This window comes from Lemur catta, chromosome 5, assembly GCF_020740605.2.
Source record: "Lemur catta isolate mLemCat1 chromosome 5, mLemCat1.pri, whole genome shotgun sequence".
NCBI classification, from domain to species: domain Eukaryota; kingdom Metazoa; phylum Chordata; class Mammalia; order Primates; family Lemuridae; genus Lemur; species Lemur catta.
This window is the reverse complement of record NC_059132.1, coordinates 21,555,721-21,568,084: the sequence shown is the minus strand read 5'-3', so window position 1 is coordinate 21,568,084 and position 12,364 is coordinate 21,555,721.

Below are 12,364 nucleotides of genomic sequence, written 5' to 3'. Positions count from 1 at the left end.
TGGTGCTGATGGAAAAAAATCAATGAATCTGAAATAGGTGACTATTTCATGATCTGGTTGCTAATGATCTCTACCATCAATCCAGGCTGGTCTTATAGTAGTTCTAAGAGAAGGTAGAGCTTTTCCAACAGTCTTCCATAGGTATTGATCAGAGGATGGAAAGTCATGCTGAGTAGAACACTGTTTCATTATGGATGTAAAGACGCATTGCAATAAGTCCTGATCTGTCTATCGATGTTCTTCCTCCATGCCCATGTCACAGATCAAGGTGGCTGTTGCCAGAGTGTCTTAAAGCACAGGAGTGATAGTTAAGCGACTAAATAAATCCTACTCCTTATTCACCAACCCTTGTGTGTGGCTCCCTCATCTGCTAATCAGATGAGTCACATGTCTATAGTCCTAAAAGGCTTTTGCCAAAATGATCTCTACTTTTTCTTTTTTTGTGTTCTTTGTAAGACCTGACCTCTGTATCTTTATGAGTAATTAATTGCTGTTGATCTCCAGGAAGTATTTCATCTTTTGACACAACCACAGTCTGAAAGAACGTGGCCTCACTTTCCTGGTGGTGCAGAAAGGTGAATAACAACCACAGTTCACTTTCTTTAGTTTCACAGGCTTCATCTCTAATTCTAACCACCAAGGCAACTCATCAATCATCTTAAGGACAAATGTGCTGAGCTAGTTTGCCTCTGTTGTTGTTGAAGGCTTCAGCAACCAAATTCAGTTCCACCCACTGAGGTCCTGCACCACACCTGACCAGCCAACCCACCAGACTCCTGTTGTCATTCTTCTAAAAAAGCATTGTGATCTAACTGGCCTAAGGTCGGAAGCCAAATTTGTCAAGAAGGCTGCATGATGCAGCTGGCAAAGAAAATATAAGCCCAGATAGAACTATACTGTTAGTAATTATAGAGCTAGCAAAAAAAGAATCAACAATGATGTCAGCTCTCCACATGCCCTGTCCCATAGGATGACACTGAAACAAAACTGGCAGATGATATGCAAATAAGGTAAGTGGTACCCTGTTTCTGAGAAGTCTATTCCACACAGCAACTAAGCAGTTTGCAGTCTGCAGCTACATGCTAAGAGGTGACAAGGCAGAAAGCCCGCTACTCCATGGGAACTAGGGAGGCAGGTGAGAAATTGCCTGTGAAACTCTCCCTCAAGATAGGTAAGTAAGTGAGAAATTGCCCTGCAGAAGCTCCTCCCAAAACTCCCTAGTTTTCCCTGTTCCTGGAGGATCACGAGGCATTCTGATAAGGCTTGTGTCAGATGTGATCGAGCCTTGTCTATGTGGCCTGTGTGGCATAAGGTCACAGGGCACTGGCATTTCCACCACTAAGAAAGTTGGCCTGAGTTCTAGGGAAACCACTCCTGAAACCATTCCTGACTCACATAGTTTTTCTTCGAAGGGCTCACAGCGCATGCCCAGTGGGACCAAGTGCTAAGCATGATCTGATATAGAATACTTCAGTCTCAAGATTCTGATTAGAACAGTTACATTCCATGGATTATCTCTAGTTATCCTAATCATGGAGCATGCTAGATGTTAGTATATTTTGCCTAAATATATTATAGAAAGATAAGAGAGTAATGTGTTGAAAAACATACTTGAAATGTTTTTTTGTCTTATCTTCTCATTGATTCTTATCAGAAGGAGAATATTTTCAGACCTTCTAATTACAATGTGTTCTGAGAGGGAAAAAAAAAAGATACCTACACTAACCATTTTGCCATCTGAAAAAAGTTCTCTATCCTACTGTTGCTCAAGGAGATATATAGTAAACCAAATTTTCATTGTGTTCTTTATTTTGTCAGTTTTTTCATAAAGCAATCTTGCTGAAAGGAATATTTTTTCCCTCTAGAAAAAGAAGATGTAAAAGAAGATCTGCAGTCCTCAAAGAATTCAACAATGAATTAATGACAGTCTAGCCGTTGAGACAGCTAATAGCTGAAATACTGCAATGACTGAATTAACTATTTCTTCGTCAAGATTTTAAAGCTGTAGCCCAAGATGATGCTGAATTTTAGCCAATAATTATTAATAGTTATGAATACCATTCAGCAAATAGGAGACTTGACCATTTTTTATGATTTCTTTTGATAGACTGGGGTCTATTAAGGTGTAGCATACCCCTACTGCTATACAAAATGATAACAGGTGTTAGATGAAATGACATTTTAAATATTGATAAATATATACTTATTTTGTGGTCATCTTTGTGTTGTTGATGTAAAGCTTCTTTTCAAAATAGGTTACAATGCTAAGCATAGTAACCTATGCAGATATGGAGACATTCATAAGGGCGTTAAGATGTGACTGGAGTTTGGAACCACTAAGTTAGAAAAAAAAACCTACCTAATGTGGTAGGACACACCTTTGGCCCCCATTGTTTACCTTTCCCTGTATATACACCCTTTCCGTGTGATTTTGCAAATTTTTCCAACTAAAGGGGTGATGTAGGTTTCTCTCACCCTTGACATCATTTTTGGTCATGTGACTTCTTTGGCCAATAATTAAGAGAGAAATGACACTGTGCTCATGCTTAGCCTAGGGCTCAAGAGGCCTTGAGTTTTTCTACCTGTTTTTTTTTTTTTTTTGCACCTTTGCCATCAACATGAGAAAAACGTGTATCAGCTAGCTGGATGATCTAAAGAGATCGAGAGACACATGGAAAAGAGCTACTTCAGCACAGCCCATCTTAGGTCTGCATAACCCCAGGCAAGTTGCAGATGCATGAGAAATAATAGATATATTTTAACATACTGAGTTTGGAAGTGGTTTGTTACATAGCAATAACATAGCCAATCACTTGGTAAAGAGTAAGAGGCAAACAGTGTGTTTCTACTAAACATTCTGGTAAATCCCTAATAATCGTCCAAATAGTTTGACATCTACTGTTCCAATTCACCTTCACAATAATGCCGTGAAGGCAGCAGATCCAGCAGCACGGCCATTCTACAGATGAGGAAACTGAGGTTCTGCAAAATTGATTGCAGTTCATTTGGTCACTCTCGTGACTAGGTTATAGAAGAACATTTTTTTAGCTATAAATTAGAATTCCACATTAATCCATTATCACTAGGAATGTATAACCAGGAACTAAATCATTAAATTTGATCATTTTTCTTCAAAAAAAAAAAAATCTCAAGTTATTGACAGAAATTCCACATAGGGAGAAGAGAGATGAGTCAGTCTTGGTTTGAAGGCTAGCAGAAAATATTTAGTCTTTCCACTAGTTATATTAATATAACCATTTATGTTCTTAACATTTAAAAGAAATCCTGGCCATAATATACAGTGCAGCAAATAAAAAAATACTCTGTACAAACATGAGATTTTTTCCAAGATACCATGTAAAATTTAAAAAAAAGTTCAGGACAATATGCATAGATTGATAACATAGATGTGAAAAATATTAAATGTTTTGTGGATTTATTTTTATATACATGAATACAACTATAAGTAAAAGTGAGGCTAGAAATTTTCATAAATTGATCCAAGGGTAGTTACCTGACAGTGAAAAGAGAGGGGCCTAACATTTCTGGGTAATGGAGGAAGTAGAGTGTAGCTATACAAACAAATTAAAATGTATATAAGGACAATGTATTTATTTATTGCTTGTGCAATAAAATATTAATACAAAATGTTATATTATTTGGAGGAACAATGAATTATCTGAAGTCACAGGAATGTCTTTATTTGGATCCTTAGGATCCGAATGAGCATCACTTGTCAAAATAACAAACAGAAAAGCTGACAAGTTTTCTGTATTCATGGTTATTAAGAAACAAAAATGCTCCATTATATAGACAAACACATCCTTTGCTTCCTCAGACATAATAGCTCAGGGATGTGCTTATTGTTCTTTGTGATTTGAATGTTCTAATGCTCTCACACACAGTGACTTTAACACTAGAGAAAATAAGCAATGTTAATAGCACATTTTAAAAAAGTAGCCTAGTGATTCTTTGTACATCACTCATGCCTGGTATTAAAGAAAGCCTGGAGTCCTCAAAGAATTCAACAATGAATTAACGACGATCTAGCATTTGCGATAGCTCATAGCTCATAGCTCACTCTTAATTCACAAACGTGGGCATGGACAGCTAGAATAAGTCAGCGGCATCATCCCCCGCTCTCTGGCCTGCACATCCCATTGCTGATTCAAGGATAAGAGCAGAAAAGGAAGAACTAGAGAGATTTCATGAAATGGCTATAAGAATATCTCAAACAGCTTGAAAAGAGCTGCTAAAGTATTTTCTCCTCCTATGCTCTTCTTTTGAGCCCTTTCTTTTTGACTGACTCCCCACGTTCACTGTACTTGTCCCTCAACGTATTTAATGAATAGTGAAGGTGACATTGACCATAGGAAAGCTAACCCTTAACATCAGAGAATGAAGAAACATGGATACGTGAAGCCAGTGAGTTAGGCAGGTGGTTCAGTAGAGACTATTTTTCTCCTTTTCTCCTTTGGTTATTCACGATAACTTATTCCTGTTATTCTCCACTTTTTTTTTTTTTTATTTCATGAACAGGCTATGTTCCTTCCATTGCCTTAGATTTTTTTCCCATAAATGACAAGATCTTTTCTAATATCTTTATTTTCATTGTAAACTTGCCTAAAATTTTCTCATAAAAGAGCATATTTTACACTCATTCTGTGAAGCTATTAACCCCATTTGGCAGCTGAAGACACCCATAAAAGATTTGCCCATGGCCACAGAGTAGACTTACACTGTGACACGCTAAGGCACATTCTTCCCTCAACAGCCAAAATGATTTTTTAAAGATACATGTCAGATCATACGAGGTTTCTATTAATACTTAAAATCCTCCAATAGCTTTCAGCATACTTGACATAAAATCCAGAAATTTACCATGCATTTCAATCTCATTTGCAAACACTCTTCATTGTTCACTATACTCCAGCTACTGTGTGTTCTTTCAATTGATCAAAAATGCCAAGTCAGGCCAGAGACAGTGGCTAACACATGTAACTGTAGCACGATAGGAAGCTGAAGCAGGAGGATTGCCTGAGCTCAGGAGTTTGAGACCAGCCCGAGCAAGAGCGAGACTCCATCTACAAAAAAACAGAAAAAATTAGCAGGGCATGGTGATGCATGCCTGTAGTCTCGGCTACTCAGGAGATTGAGGCAGGAGGATTGCTTGAGCCCAGGAGTCTGAAGTTGCAGTGAGCTATCATGACGCAACTGCATTCTAGCTGGGGCAACAGAGCAAGACTCTATCTCAAAATAAAAAAGAAAAAAAAAGTCCATTCCTACTTCAAAGACTTTTCTCTTGCCTTTTCTCTGCATGGAATGCTCTCCTTGGATCTACATAGAATTGATTCTTCTCATCATTCAGATGTTAGACCAAATATCACCTCTTCCAGGGTTTCTGCTAGATCATCACATTCAATGTTACCAGACTTACTAGGTGGATCAAGAGTATTGTTCCATGTTGGCAATCAGAATGTGGGTTTTTTTCAAGAAAGGGGGGAATTCTAAGCCATGGAAACAACCAAAGTCCACTACAATGGTTAATCATAAAATTCATCTCAAATTGGGCAAGTTCTGAACTGGGTGTCAAAATAAATAGTGCACATGTAATAATAGAGTACAGGAAGGATAGGACATGCACCAAATATGTAGTTAAGAGTAGATAAGCTTTGTTTTAATAAAGGAGGTTGTAGGAAGTGAGAATAGACAGGTTGAGAAATAGAATGTAATTGAAGAAGTACCTCAAATGTTGGGCTTAAAATGAGATATTTTGATTTGTTAAATAACCAGGTTTTTGAGTACGGTGTGTTACTTGATGCTTCTGTGAAGAGATTTAGTGAAAACCATTTTTGAAGAACACTTTGTCTGCAATTGTAGAATGATATAATAGTTATACTAATTACAGAAATTATGTAACAGAAATAGTGAATATATACTGTACTTATCAAAGCAATGAACCTACAGCTCAGTAAATTTAATTTGGCTATTCTAAAATGCACCATGCTGTGCCTGAGTCCTTTGGTGAGCATATTTAATATCAATAAGGGAGTTTTCAAATCAAAAATTTCTACTTCAGTATATTTCCTTAAAATTAATGTATCTTTATGGAGTATCTTGGGAAGTTAGTTAAAATTTTAATGAAGACTTTGCTTTTGGGAAAAATATGAATTATTTTAATGGATTTTTATGCTTCTTCATATATAACGTTGGAAAGAGAATTCAGTATATAGTCAGAAGATCTGCTTCTAATCTCACGTTTCTCATTTACTAGTCAATTAACATTGAATAAAATACATTAAATAATTTTTTTTTTTTTTGAGACAGAGTCTCACTCTGTTGCCTGGGCTAGAGTGCCGTGGCATCAGCCTAGCTCACAGCAACCTCAAACTCCTGGGCTTAAGCAATCCTTCTGCCTCAGCCTCCCAAGTAGCTGGGACTATGGGCATGCACCACCATGCCTGGCTAATTCTTTCTATATATTTTTAGTTGTACAGCTAATTTCTTTCTATTTTTAGTAGATACAGGGTCTTGCTGTTGCTCAGGCTGATCACTCCTGACCTCGAGCGATCCTCCTACCTCAGCCTCCCATAGTGCTAGGATTACAGGTGTGAGCCACCTCGCCCAGCCTAGAGTTGATTTTTAATTTTATTCCACTGTAGTCTGAGAAGATGCATGGTATAGTTTCTATTTTTTTTAAATTTTTTGAGACATGCTTTGTGGCCTAGGATACAGTTAATCTTAGAGAATGTCCCATGAGCTTATGAGAAAAATGTATATTCAGTGGCTTTTTGCTAGGATGTTCTATAAATGTCTGTCAGGCCCATTTGTTCTAGAGTTCTGTTTAAGCCCATTGTTTCTTTGTTTATTTTTAGTTGGAAGATCTGTTCTGTTTTGTCAGAGAAGTGTTGAAGTCCCCAGCTATTACAGTGCTGCTGTTTATCATTTTGTTTAGATCAGGTAGAATTTGCTTTATGAATGTGGGTGCACCTGAGTTAGGTGCATAAATATTTAGATTTGTTATGTCTAGATATAAAGCCATCCTCATATAGCCATCTAATATTTGACAAAGCAGACAAAAACATACACTGGAGAAGAGAATCCTTATCCAATATATGGTGCTGGGAAAATTGGATAGCCACATGTAGAAGACTGAAACAAGATCCGCACTTCTTACCTCTCACAAAAATCAAATCACGGTGGATAACAGACTTAAACCTAAGGTCTGAAACTATTAGAATTTTAAAAGAAAATGTGGGAAAAACTCTTATAGACATTGGCCTAGACAAAGAATTTATGAAGAAGACCTCAAAGGCAGTCACAGCAATAACAAAAATAAATAAATGGGACCTGATCAAATTAAAAATCTTCTTCACAGCCAAGGAAACTATCATGAAAACAAACAGACAACATACAGAATGGGAGAAAATATTCAAATGCTATACATCCAATGAAGGGCTAATGACTAGAATCTATATAGAACTTAGGAAATCATAAAGTAAAAATCAAACAACCCCATTAAAAAGTGGGCAAAGGACATGAACAGAAATTTTTCAAAAGAAGACAGACTAATGGCCAAGAAACATATGAAAAAATGCTCAACATCTCTAATCATCAGGGAAATGCAAATCAAAAACACAAGGAAATATCACTTATCTCCAGTGAGAATGGATTTTATTAAAAAGTCCCAAAACAATAAATGTTGGCATCAATGTGGAGAGATAGGAACACTCATACACTGCCAGTGGGACTGCAAACTAGTACAACCTCTACGGAAAGTAATATGGAGATACCTCAAAGAGATACAAATAGAATAACGAATCCTATTACTGGGCATCTACACAAAGGAAAAAAAAAGACATTCTGTACAAAAGACATCTGCACTTGAATGTTTACAGCAGCATAATTCACAATTGCAAAGATGTGGAAACAACCCAAGTGCCCATCAATACATGAGTGGATTAATAAAATGTGGTATATGCATACCATGGAGTCCTACTCAGCCACAAAAACAATGGTGATCTAGCACCTCTTGTATTATCCTGAATAGAGCTGGCGCCCATTCTACTAATTGAAGTATCAGAAGAATGGAAAAATAAGCATCATACGCACTCACCATCAAATTTGTACTAACTCATCAACACTTATGTGCATATAAAATAGTAACATTCATTGGGTGTTGAGCAGGTGGCAGGAGGGAGGAGAGAATGGGTATATACACACCTAATGGGTGTGGTGTGCACCATCTAGGGGACAGACACGCTTGAAGCTCTGACTCGGGTGGGGTAAAGGCAATGTATGTAACCTAAACGATTTACTTAGGTCATAACTGACATGCTTCTAGCACCTGAAAACATATTTTCTAATAAAATAAAATCAGCATTTATATTTATAATCATCATTATCAAGTTATACAAACCGCACCATTTAACTAATTTTTCTGTTGGCAATTTCTTTGCCACATCTCTCACTGCATTGTCCTTGATTCTGTCCATTTCAAGAGTTAGACCCAGCTAGAAGGCATGCCTCTAAAATACATTTAGCTTCTATTGCCAGTTTTTATTAATGCTTTTTTTTAAGCAGATAGACAAATGCTATCCAAATCAACTCCTGCTGAGCAACCAACTAAATATTCCCAAATCATTTCTTAGCCAGCTGTATCTGAGACTACTTCATGGATATTTAGGAAGTTTGGGCTCATTTTTTTTAAAGGTGATTGCAATAAACTGTATTAAAACATGTTTAACTGCTTTCAGCAAAAATTTATTACAAAATCTTCTGCAGATTTTCCAACTAAATAATATCATCCAGGGGTCCTGCAGAAATCCTTTCTTGTTAACTGTCACTCATTTTGCATCCTCTCAAATAACTCTAATTGCATTGGAATATCACCCAGCTGCTTGACTTTTTTCATACTCTGTATTACAGAATGAGAGATGTTTCTGCTTAGGTGAGTGAAGGCACATTAAAATTAATCCAATTTTTCTTCCTTTAAACCTCAACCTCCTATGATATACTCAACTAGAAGAGTATGGGTATAATTCATCATTGTCATTAATTCTGTTAACTTCTACCTGTGATCAGGCTGAATTCTCACAGGGGAACCTAACATCATTGAGAAGGTAAGGTGGTGGATGACATTAACTGTTTTCATCAATATTCCATTTTCTAAACCTCTGAATTCTGGTCTCTTATTATATCAAATTGTTAAATACCAGGATGTCCACCCTTTGGATAAATTACTTGTATCTATTGTTGGGAGTAGTACCAGGACCTCTCCAGTTGTATATAGTCCATTTCTAGTGCTCTAGCAGGGACAGTGTGAATAGTGGCAAAAGCACAGGCTTTGAACTCAAGTAGACAGTAATTAAAACCCTAGTGCTATTTCTCCCAATTTTATGTCTTGAATAGAATTACTGTCCTCATTAATTCTAACTTCCTAATCAGTGAAACTGAAATAATAATACCTTCTTGATAAAGTTCTACAAATATGATGAAGCAAATATATGTATAGTGCTAGATGTATAGGTGTAATAAATAAAATCAGCATTTATATTTATTTATTTAATAATAAATTTTAGTTTAATAATTTTATTTCTTTGGGCTATCACGTCAGGTGTGATTATTCCACTTTAGAGGTAAAATTGTGGGTTTTTTTTTAAATCTCTGTATAGTACCTATAACAGTCTTTCATCCTTCACTGGTAAATTTGACTGTAGTATTGTTATATAATCTGTTATTTTAGAGAACACTAAAATTTTTTTTCTAGTGTTTTTATTTTAAACTAGAAATACTTAGAGCATAAGGAATTGTCAGTTTGTACTGTAGCAGCCTCAAAATGTATCTAAACATACATGGAACAGAATGTTTCAATGTCTTACCCTATTACAATAAGACCTGGAAGATTACATAATGCAAATTTGCTATGATTCTATTGTTTCAGATTTTTCACCCATAAACTTCATTTATATATTCATTCATTGACTTATATATTTTTTCTTTCATTGTACTAATATATTTGTGTACTTTTACTAATAACCATCACTTATATACATAAGAAGGACTTATGTCATAATTTCAAGGTGCAAATTATTATTAGCTATTTCTTAAAATGAATTATCTGAGTGTAAAATATTATTATTCTTAGAACATCCAGTCTTTTGGTATCTCCTGGAGTGAGTTAAATAATAGAAATGGATTTTATGTGTGCGTACCAGAAAGAAATGTTGAGCTATTGAAAGAAGAAATTCCATTAAGGACTAAATGCATCTTAATATATTGTGTGGAAATTTGAAAATAAAATATGTATTCAATAAAACATTGATATCAAATATATCTAAGAGCCCTGATATACTTCGTAAGACAGTAACAATAAAATTACCATCTTCTTAAAGATTGTTTAATCTTTATATCTTCCATGTTGCTTCAACAACATCTCAGTGAGCTATAAATGTGATATTATCATTAACATTCAGCACATAGGCATCATGCTGTCTAATATTTAATCATCATACAGGTCATAGATAGTCTAAGAGATCAGTTCATGATGAATTGGGGTGTTATATAATCGCCATTGTGTCATCTCAAATCTAGGAAAATAGTTTGGAATGAGGCATAATGCTAGCTGAGCCCAAGCCAACCTTATTATATTCAAGGCTGTATTCCACAATATTGAGTGCCTACTGTATGTCAGGTGCCACAGTAGATGTAATGAATGCATAAATGAATATACAGTTCTTGTCTCTTCATAAATCTCACATTATATACAAATAGAGATAGCAATCACAAAGGCAATTTCAAAAAATTTTATTACGTGATATATTGGGATAAATGCAAAGTATTAAAAGAACATAGATAAATAGCACAAATATCAATATTGTGCCAATTTGGCATGGTTTTGCAAAGGTGGAGACATTGAAACTCAATCCTGAAGAAGGAAGAGAAAGAAGTGAAGTAACCTTGCGAGGATTCGTGTTTCAGGCCTGTGGATGGGGTAAGAAGGCACGAAGTGGGGCTACACAATTATTTTCAGTTCACGGGAAGGAAATCAGTTGAAATGAAACTCATTCTGACATTGTTAACTAGACTGGTGGACCAGCTGTTTAATACGTTTCCATGGGCTGAAGCTGCAGCTGAAGCTTTTTCTTTAATGTTTCCCTTGTCCTGTCTTCTCATCTTCGCTCCTTAATACCTTCAAAGGAAGCACGATTTGTTCTACTTCTGGGGCACAATGATGATCTCAAATAGAGGCTGACTGCCTTATTTTAGAAACCCCTATAAAATCAGAATATAGGGAACATGGTGACGGTATCAAACTGGAAGATCAATCCAGGAAGCCTAGTAGATCTTTGTCACACTGGCTGTGACTTACGAAATAGAGGAAACTTCTTGCAATTAGTTTCCGAACTATTCAAACCAAGATATTCAATCATCAGAAACTACATAGTGCTACTAATTTTTGAGATCTGATCATGTGCATATTAGTCAGGGTGTCAGCAGGGAAGCAGATGGCACATTCAAATTAGAATAATTCAAGGGAGTTTAATAAAGGGAATATTTACAAAGATGTTGCAGGGTGAACTCCAGGGCTGTTTGTACCTCTGAAGGGGTGAGTGGACAGAGTGATTATAGAAATTCTTAAAGAGAGTCACATGGAGACAGCCACAGCCTCTCCTCTGGAGAGGAGAGTTGACCTTTCATTGAGAGATGCAGCCAGACCAAGGAGAAACCTCAGAGCATGGAGGATAAAGACTTTGAGCACCTCTTTCTCTATCTTTCCAGTTGTCAACCCAGTGGAAGAGGGCAAGGGATCCATAAAGGGCAGACTTGTGGAAGCAGAGAGCAAGGTATACAGCAGGGAAAGATGATCTGGAGGGCATAACAAAGCTATCTAGTGCAGTGTAATTCATAAATCAAAAAGGGGACCAATTCATAGAATCCACTTACTTATCTCCCAACCTTTCAAACTGCACTGCTTATAAAATTCTTTACAAAATAATCTCATAGAAGGAATTGAAATTATTAAAGACTTTTCTAGGTGTGTGTGTGTGTGTGTGTGTGTGTGTGTGTGCGCGCACGCGTGCATGCATGTCATGAGGTGGGGGGCATGTATCATGCCTTTCTAATTCTCCTGTGTTGTACTGCAAGTATCTTAGCTGATCTGTTTATCACCAACAGGGATATCCTTGAATGAGCTGAATCAATTTTAATATCCTTTCCTGTAGGATTATCGTGTTAGGGTAAAAACACCATTGACCTCACCAAACAATAAAATTAACCATCAGGAAATGTTTTATAGCTTTAGAAAACTGATGTAGTATAGCTAGTATTAGTACTAGATACTATGTATACACAATCTATGGAC